The sequence below is a fragment of the Apium graveolens genome, chromosome 6, assembly GCF_009905375.1.
Source record: "Apium graveolens cultivar Ventura chromosome 6, ASM990537v1, whole genome shotgun sequence".
Classification (NCBI taxonomy): domain Eukaryota; kingdom Viridiplantae; phylum Streptophyta; class Magnoliopsida; order Apiales; family Apiaceae; genus Apium; species Apium graveolens.
This window is the reverse complement of record NC_133652.1, coordinates 107,395,868-107,406,360: the sequence shown is the minus strand read 5'-3', so window position 1 is coordinate 107,406,360 and position 10,493 is coordinate 107,395,868. Positions and strand designations below refer to the sequence as shown.

At 36.2% G+C, this 10,493-nt stretch overlaps 1 non-coding gene across 1 annotated transcript; it reads left to right on the top strand.

Moving 5' to 3' along the window:
- The first annotated feature begins 5,867 nt into the window (after window positions 1-5,867).
- LOC141669842 (small nucleolar RNA R71) lies at window positions 5,868-5,974 on the top strand. Its single transcript, XR_012554095.1, has one exon. It is a non-coding gene; the product is annotated as a small nucleolar RNA R71 (small nucleolar RNA).
- Window positions 5,975-10,493: the final 4,519 nt, after the last annotated feature.

Here is a 10,493-nt window from a genome sequence, read left to right as displayed (position 1 = left end):
GAGTTACGAAACTCCCAGAAAATCAATTTTAAAATCAACAGACGGGCTATAACGCATTACATGAACGCGTTACAAGCCCTGTAACGCATTCCGGTGATGCGTTACACCCCTTTTAAGCCATTAAAGGGTGTAACGCATTCCGTGAATGCGTCACAGGTATGTAACGCATTCCCAGAATGCGTTACACCCCTATTTTTTTATTTTTTTTTCAGCCGCCTTTGCTTTCTTTCTCGATCAGCGTGCCTGACTGTTCTCTGTACCTCTGTCCGTGCATCACAGTTTCAACAGCAGATAACTAAACATGCAGATGACAGATATATACATACATACAATTCATATATATATATAATTATTTAATTACGAATTTTAATTGAAACAACTTCAAAAATTCATAATAAAAAATCTATACATCATAAAATTATGAAAAAAATACCCAGACGATCTACAACACTTGTAGAATCCAGATCAACATTCAAAATTATTCTGAGAAACGATTTCTCATCAGACAAAATTAATCCATAATATAACTTGTAAAAATCATAATTAATTCATACAAGCGCATAAAACTCTAAAATTTTTACCACAGATCTATATGCATACAACCTATGCTCTGATACCATTGTTGGATTTTTAACGCAGCGGGGTCATGGCAAAACACTTTTACACATACAAAATCCAAATAAAAGCATATAAATCATGAATAAAAATTTGAGGGATCGAATCTAACCTTTAAAATAATTCGGAGACAACGATCAGAGATCCTTAGCAGTTGCTCCTCAAGTGTGAAGCACTCCACCGGTATCCACCAAGAAAACGATGTTAAGGAGGAGGAAGGAGGTGGAGAGAATTGGGTTTTCCAAACTTTTTGGGTTTTCGGGTTAGATGTGGGTTAGAATAAAATAGGGTCTATAATAGTGTATTTATAGGCAAAATTTTCAGCTGAAATTTTCCCATAAATAATATTATTATCCCATTTATTATTCTCATTAATAATTAAAACGCCTTTTAATCATTAATCCTTTTTCTAAACACTTTAGAAATAATTCTCTCTCTTGATTTAATTTCCAAAAATTAAATCCTTTAATTAATAATATTAAGAATTTTTCTTAATTAATTTATAATCAATTAAATCTCATTTAATCAATTATTAAATTTGCCAATTAATTATTTATTTCACAAATAAATAATTATTAGCCATTATTAATTAATTCCTCCACCAAAAAAATCATTCTCTTTTATGGTGTGACCCTGTAGGTTCAATATTAAGCCGGTAGTAGAAATAAATAATAATAAAACTATTTTATTATTATTTATATAAATTGTCTAATTTATTAAATATGATTAATTAATTAATCACATTTTTTCTACATCGTGAGTGATGCTTCTCAACATATCGCGACTATCCGGATAATATGAATTCACTACTTAGAATACCAAGAACCTGTCAGTGAATAGTTACCGTACAATAAACTCCTTCTACCCTACAATGTTCCGATTAAATACAAGGCATGGATCTCATGTCAAGCCTATCTAATTCAATCACTTGCTTACCATTTACTATGCGTAGTTCTATGCAAATTAGAAACTCCTTTCTAATTTCATTCACTCTGGCCAGAGATTCCTAAACTAGCATAAGTGGATCAGCCTTGAACATACGCTTCCTTCACTAGAAGGGGTAGATCCTTTATTGATCATACACTATCTTCGTGTACAAATTCCTATACCCAGAAGAGCCCTAATAATTGTCCCTGAAGACTAAGAACTAAACCAAAGCATAGTTCAGTGTACACAAGATGACTATGATGACCTCAAGTCTAAGGATACTTGTACAACTATCACTAAGCGAACAACTGCTGACAAGTGAGTGAACTCCATCAGTTGTTCAGCTGGGCGAGTCATGTTCAGTGAACTTATTCCATAATAAGCACCTACATACTAGCTATAGTGTCACCACACAAATGTCTATGAGAACAGACATCCTTCATAATGAAGCAAGCATAGTATGTACCGATCTTTGTGGATTATTAATTACCAGTTAGTAATCCTATGACCAGGAACTATTTAAGTTTAGAGTTATTATCTTTTTAGGTCTCACTATTATGATCTCATCATAATCCATAAAAAGCTTTACTCTAAACTATGGTATATCTTATTTGAACACTTAAATAGATAAATCCCGTAATAAAAACAAAACTAGTCTTTATTAATATCAATGAAATCAAAACAGATTACATAAAAGTTATTCCTAAATCCTAATACATGATTGGACTTAGGACATATTCCTTTCAAACTGCCCACGCGAAGATATTGAGATTATCTAAAACTTGACAATGGCCTTGGCTTCTAATTCTGATCACTGTTTATCATATTTCCTTTAAAAGCTCTTTTCTTCATATAACTGATACCTGAAATGCATTAACACAAAAACACATCAAAATACCAACTACTTGAGTCCAAAACACCAATTTAAACTTGTAATAAAGCATTCCAAGTGGATATAAAATCCACTTATCACACCCCCAAACTTGAATCGATGCTTGTCCTCAAGCATAAACTGACTCAAAACTATAAAAAAAACCTAATGCATGAATGCAACTACGTGAATGCAACTAAATGATAATGCAATCGATCCCCTCAGAATAACCATAACCAGATGATTAAGCCAATGCCTCTAAGAATGCAATAACTTAAAACAGAGTTCGAATAAATCCCACAAACCAACTCACAAACCAGAAACGTGCGTATGTGGAATGCTTAACAGATATCTCTCGATACTAGATCAATAACCATAACTTATCTATCATCGAAACAATCAAAAGTTTATAAACAGAATAGACAATAAACGCATTAAGACTCACAACACCTCCTTTCTACTAGAGTTATACAAGGATTCACACTATTATTGAACACATAGCAAAGATGCTTATTTGACCATGCAATGAATGAGGTCCCAAAAGACTTATGCAATAATACCCATGTAGTGAGCGTTAGGTTAGCGAATCCCAGACTATAAAAGCCTTAGGTTACTAGGCACAAAATCCCCTAGAACTTAATAACTCGAGTATTAAAGAGCTCACTCTTGATCAATTATGCATAAAGACATACTTTCTTCTTTCTTTTTTTTTCTTTTTTTTTCTTTTTTTTTTCAATAATTTCTGAATGAGTGTGTTTCGCTCAATCTCATTCAACCCTAGACTACTCATAAAAATATGAGTCGGCTACTAGCCATTTGACTCCTAGCCTTACAACAACTAGCAATAAAATCCAAGTTTTTCTCCAGATAAAAAAAATCAGTATTTTTACGTCATTACGAGAATATCACAAATTCTAAATATAACAAAGTGATTAAATCTCAACAACAAACAAGTATGATCATGATCTAGATCAAAAGCAACCCTATAAGACTTTGTGAAAATATTTGTTTCTGGCATGCAAATCAATTCATTAAGACTTCATCCCTCTATTCTTCATCACCACACTGAAATCAACATCAACTTATCAAATATCATAGTTCATCTTAAGGGATCATGCTAAATATGCATGCAAATGCAACTATATGAAATCACATAAAAACAAACAAATATGTCCTAAATGAACAATCATACAAAAATATGAATGAACTACAACTGAACATGCAATATGAATCTATATGAATTTATATGGACACACACTACTAATACTTACATTATCACCCCCAAACTTAAAATTTTCAATGTCCTCATTGAAGGTAATAATAAGGATTTCAGGCACTAGTCATCGGAAAGATCACCCTCTTCGGGTGGAGGATCAGGTGGCCAATCAACCTGCCCACTAGTGTCTTGGAAAATAGTACCGAAAGCGTGTGTCAAATCTTTAGCAAAATATCGGTGGATGCCATGCATGGCCGCCTAGTCGATCTTCTATATTGTGCATCACCAATACCAGTCCTATCAACTACCTGTTGCACATAAGAAGAACCCTCTATAGGCACGGCAGAAACCGGTCGGTCACCCTCTACATCATCGAAAGTATATCTAAACCCCTTGTCATGGGGTGCACCTAAGAATGAATAACTCAAGTGATCTGGCATTCGGTTGAGCTCAAGTGTGGGAGCTTCTTGAATAAATGGTTCAAAACGCTCCTCAGTAAATTTTAACTCTGCTAACCCAAGAGAATCGAAGGGCATATCTAACTTCCTCTTACACTGAGGTGCATTCAAAACCTGCAATTGCTGTACTTTAAAGCACTCCTCTTTAGCTGTGGGTAACTTTATTTCCTTAAACACATTAAAAGTGACCTTTGGATCGTAAACCTTCATCGAAAGCTCTCCTTTTTGCACATCGATCATAGTTCAGCCTGTAGCCAAGAATGGTCTTCCCAAGATGATGGGAATCTTCTTATCTTCCTCGAAATCAAGAATTACAAAGTCAGCAGGGAAGAAGAGTTTATCCACCTTGACCAAGACATCCTCCACTATACCTCGTGGATAAGCGATGGAACGGTCTGCTAGTTACAATGACATGTATGTTGGTTTCGGATCAGGCAGACCAAGCTTCTTGAAGATAGATAAGGGCATCAGATTGATGCTAGCTCCTAAATCACATAAACACTTGTCGAACGACAAGTTTCCGATGGTGCAAGGAATAGTGAAGCTTCCAGGATCTTTAAGCTTCGGAGGCAACTTCGGTTGCAGCACAGCATTGCATTCCTCCGTTAGAACAACGGTTTCTAAGTCATCGAGCTTCACTTTTCGAGAGAGAATACTTTTCATAAACCTCGCATAGCTAGGCATGTGTTCAAGAGCTTCAGCGAAAGGTATGTTGATATGAAGTTTCTTGAACACCTCCAAAAACTTCTCAAACTTCTTATCCGGCTTTTTCTTTTACAGCCTCTTAGGAAAAGGAAGTGGAGGATAGATCTGTTTCTCCCCTTTATTACCCTCAGGAGGAGTGTGTTCCATAGTAGTCTTCCTTGGTTCCACCTCTACTTCCTTCTGCACATCTTCTTCAGCCAAAACTTCAGATTCTGGAACTTGAGACTTTTTAGGCTCTTCCTCTTGCTGAATTTGGGGGCTTGCAACCTTTCCAGACCTTAAGGTGATGGCGTTCACCTGTTCTTCAACTTCCCTCTTGCCTGGATTGGCTTCTGTATCACTAGGAATCATTCCTGGTGGCCAATTCAATAAGGCATTAACAATTTTCCCTATTTGGTTCTCCAAAGTCTTGATAGAAATAGCCTGGCTTCGGTATATAAGAGCCTGGTTTTTGCACATAAGCCGCAACTCCTCCAATTCAGATTTTTCATTCCAAGATAGACCTGCATCATGATTTTGTTGTTGAATTTGTTGTTGTTGTTTTGGTGCAATTTGTTGCTGAAAACCAGGAGGGTTGAATAGCTTATTTCCAAACTGCTGGAACGGCTGTTGCATCACATTCTGATTGTTGTTCCAGCTGAAGTTAGGATGATTCCAGTTGTCAGGATGATAAGTGTCTGGAACTGGTTGCTGTGATCTCTGAAAGTTGCTCACAAACTGAGCTGATTCACTAGATATAGAACATTGCTATATCATATACGAACTTGCACACAGCTCACAAACACTAATTATCTGCTTAACACCATAGTTAGCCAGAGAATCGATCTTCATAGACAACGCCTTTAGTTGAGCAGTGATAGCCGTAGCTGTATCCACCTCAAGAACTCCTGCTACCTTGCTCTGTGGAAATCTCTGGGCTGGATACTGATATTCATTAGCAACCATCAGTTCAATTAGATCATAAGCTTCCTCATAGCTCTTTGTTCATAATGTTCCACCTGCTGTTGCATCGAGCATGGGTCTGGACTGTGCTCCCAACCCATTGTAAAAACAAGTGATGATCATCCAATCAGGAATTCCATGATGAGGACATTTCCTAAGCATCTCCTTGTAGAGCTCCCAAGCTTCACACAAAGATTCTCCCATTTGCTGCGCAAATTGAGTAATAGCGTTTCTGAATGTAGCTGTCTTCGCCATAGGAAAGAATTTAGTGAGAAACTTCTGAGCAAGATCTTCCCAAGTAGTAATCGAACCAACTAGTAGAGAGTATAACCAGCTCTTAGCCTTGTCCCTCAGAGAGAATGGGAACAGTCTCATCTTCACAGCATCTTCAGAAACACCATTGAACTTGAAGGTGTCGCAGATCTCAATAAAGTCCCTAATGTGCATATTGGGATCTTCAGTTAGAGAACCCCCAAACTGGATTGAATTCTGCACCCATTGAATTATGCTAGGCTTGATCTCAAAGGTATTAGCTGTGATAGCTGGCCGAACAATGCTAGATTGAATGTCATTGATCTTGGGTTGAGAAAAATCCATCAAGGCTTTCGTTCCTGCTGCTGGATCTCCCATTGTAATGAGTACCCGAAACATAAATAGATAAACCGTGAAAGTAAAAGAATCCGAGTCAGTGAACCTGAACGACCACTGATGACAAGCATATAAACTAAAAATTAACACCGAGTCCCCGACAATGGCGCCAAAAACTTGGTAGGGCAAAAACACGCGCTAATATTCACGCAAGTATACGCGTTCACAAGTAGTATAAGATATAAATCAGATTCGTTCCCACAGAGACTGGTTTAGGTTAAGTTCAATTTATGCACCTATGCAACAATGTATGGTTATCGCTCAATCCTAAGACAAATAACAAATTGAGTTTTGATTAAACTAAGAGATTATATTAAATAATTGTAACTAAGAGAACAAGAATGGTTGAATTAATATATATGAGAAACATGGGATTCTAACTTCATTAAATACTTCATTCAATAGCCTTTTTGTTCTTAACCTTAGCATGTGATGGTGATGACACTAATCAGATAACACGAAACTGATAAACGCCAACTTTCGTTGCACGATTACCATTCTACCAGATATCCATAAAAGAGATAGAAGCTGAATAGGCACAAATTATATTGAGACCCCATATGTCTATAGAATTTGACAACATAACGGTTTCAGCATAAGTTATCTATCTTGATTACATAGGGCAAGTAAAATGGTTAGAGTTACCCACTAATCATGCATACACATACATGAACCTATGCTAGCATGGCAAGTTCTAAACCTCTATATTCACTGTCGCTTCAATAGAGATTAACACGCTATCTTATATGTTAGCTATACACATAAGACGAATAAGCACAACCAATACTAGGATATCAATCAATCACCACACACCAAGATATCAAAACAAATTAATTATTGAAATCCATAAGTAAATCCGCTAGAATCCCATGATAACGATTAGCTCATAATCGAACTCATCATCACCATGGGTTCCAATGAAAGCATGGTATAAAATAAGGTCTTAATAACTGAATAATAATCAAAGTATGAATAAACGAGATCTAGGTTCAACAAGAACGAAAATGAGCATCCAAAGTTACAACTAATTCAAAGAATCACAAGTTGAAAACAAGATCTTTTTCAGAGTTGTTTTGTGCTTCTAGGTCTTCTCCTTGGTATCCCAATCTTCCCGGATGATAAAAACGTTTTTTTTTAAGTATCGCCCCTAGTGGACCTGGACCCTTAAAATCGTCAAATTCCACTCAAAAAAGGCCTTTTCAGCGAAATCAGCGACCAGCCGCGCCTCGGGCGGCCGCTCAGCTCTCTGGGCGGGCGCCTCAGCTCCCGGGCGGCCGCTCAGCTCTCCGGGCGGGTGCCTCAGCTCCCGGGCGGCCGCTCAGCTCTCCGGGCGGGCGCCTGGAGCCTGTCTGGAAAAATTTCTGATGAATCTTGTTTTGGCCATAACTTGAGTTCTACTCGTCAGAATTAGGCGATTCAACTGCCCACGCGAAGATATTGAGATTGTCTACAACTTGAAAATGGCCTTGGATTCCAATTCTGATCACGTTTTATCATATTTCCTTTAAAAGCTCTTTTCTTAATATTACTGATACCTGAAATGCAATAACATATCAAAATACCAATAACTTGAGTCCAAAACACTAATTTAAGCTTGTAATAAAGCGTTCCAAGTGGATATCAAATCCACTTATCATCAGGCTTCCAGGAGAGAAAGTATACGTGTCATGTAATGTAATTACGTGTCAATTTCTCAAACTATGCTGATATACGTGTCACAATGTTGTAGTTTTAAAAAAAAAATAAAAATTAAAGTACACAAACAGAAGCATCAGCTATATCCCTATTTTCTCTCTTGATAACAACTTCTCTCAATCTCTCTCTTAATCTCCCTTAGTCTCTCCTGATCCCTCTTCTTTTACCCCCGATTTGTTCTCTGCTCCGATGAGTTCACCATTGCCTTTTTCCGGCCATTCATGTTCGATTGTTGTCCTGGTTTCGTTTGATTTTCTTCGAATTATATATACATGCAAATACAATCTTCTCTGTGTGTATTGTGTAATTCGGTTGTGGGCCAGTTAACGCCGCCCTTTCTCGGTTTTCCGGTGATGTGGTGGTGGCCTGGTATGCTAGTGTGTATTTGCGTGTGTGTTATATGTATCCGTGTATATGCTGCTGTGTTCCCCTATTCTCCGTACCTTGTTTTTTTTCCGGCTTGTTTGTTCGGGTGTTCTGCTTGGAATTCTTATTCTTCTTTTATTTTCTTTTCTCTGCAGAGAATAATTGATTGATATGCATGAAATAATTATTCGTGCGGTATAATTTCAAATTAATCGATGTGATTTTTGTGTTGGAAACCCGAAGATTAATCGGGTACCCATGAATTCAACCGTTTTCGGCGATGAGCCTCGGCGAGCCGACGGTGGACTGTGCTGATCGTTATATGAGTCCTAATATATAATAAATAAATAATAAACATATAAATTTTATTTATAAGTTCGATGCAAAATAGTAGTTGAATATTATTATTCGAGGTTATTGGGAATTGTAATTGTTTAATTGTACTTGAATTAAGTTATGATTGCGATTGGGATTTGTGTGATTGGATTGTGGTGGTTGATTATGGTGATTGACGTCAAATTATTTCGACGGGTAGTATGATAATCAAAGGGAATGCTGACCAATTTTCGGAAACGTATCCTGTAAAATATCGGATATAGCAGTCAAATGTGTATAGTTATATGTAATTATAAATAAAATATTTTTATAAAACATAGATGACAATCCATCTTCTAAAACGATGAGTATATGTGTTTTCCGAAAATGAATATCGAGTCGAGTTTTGAGTATGTGAACCCTGATTGCTGTATGTATTATAATAATACTCAGAAGTACGAGTCGGGATTTGATATCAAATGGGTAGGTTTGATACTGAGGATATGTCAAGCATACCTAGATGTCTAACATAGAATAGTTCGACCCTGTAGGTGTTAGTCGAATGACTCGAGAAGTGGTGTTGGACTAAAGATAACCTAGTGATCAGTCGACGAGCTCAGCAGATTCCCAACCGAAGGACCTGAGTGTCAAAGTCGGATAGAAGATAGTCTGCTAGTAAGGCGATAATGCCGAGCGTCCAAGTCAGTCCAAGGTCAATGAAGGGTTTTTAGCACATAAACGCAACGAAAACGTAAATTTAAATCTTAAAAAAAATGAAACCCTCCGCAGGATCCATGCGAAAAATAATATTTAATTCGTAGTTCAGTATGTTTACCTTAAGAAGCTTAACATTAATGAAAAGATGGAGGTCTTTAATAGCGATCCAAGAACGATGAACAGAAATCCCTAGCAGCTGCTCCTCAAGTGTGAAGCACTCCACCGGTATCCACCGGAGTACAATGTGATGGAGGAGGAAGAGGTTGAGAGAATTAGTTGCCTCCCTCTTGTTCTACTTTAGAATTAGGGTTAATTATTTGGGTTGAGGCAAATAGGGTTTATAATAATATATTTATAGACAAAATTTTCAGCTGAAAATTTTCCATAAAATATTATTATTATTAACCCTTTAATTGATTATTCTTATTAACCAATTAACTAATAATTAAAATACCTTTTAATCATTAATCCTTTTTCTAAACACTTTAGAAAAATAATTCTCTCACTTGATTTAATTTCCAAAATTAAATTCTTAATTAATAATATTAAGAATTAATTAAATCTCATTGAATCAATTATTAAATCTGCTAATTAATTATTTATTTCACAAATAAATAATTACCAGCCATTATTAATTAATTCCTTCACCATTAAATCATTCTCTTTTATGGTGTGACTCTGTAGGTTCAATATAAAGCCGGTAGTAGAAATAAATAATAATAAAACTATTTTATCATTATTTATATAAATTCTCTAATTCATTAAATATGATTAATTAATAAATTAATTATATTTATTCTACATCGTGAGGGATACTTCTCAGCATATCGCGACTATCCGGATAATACGAATTCACTGCTTAGAATACCAAGAACCTATTTAGTGAGTAGTTACCGTACAATCAATTCCTTCTACCCTGCAATGTCATGATTAAATACAAGGCATGGAACTTGTGTCAAGCCTATCTTATTTAATCATTTGCTTTCCCATTCACTATGCTTAGTTCTATTTAATGTAA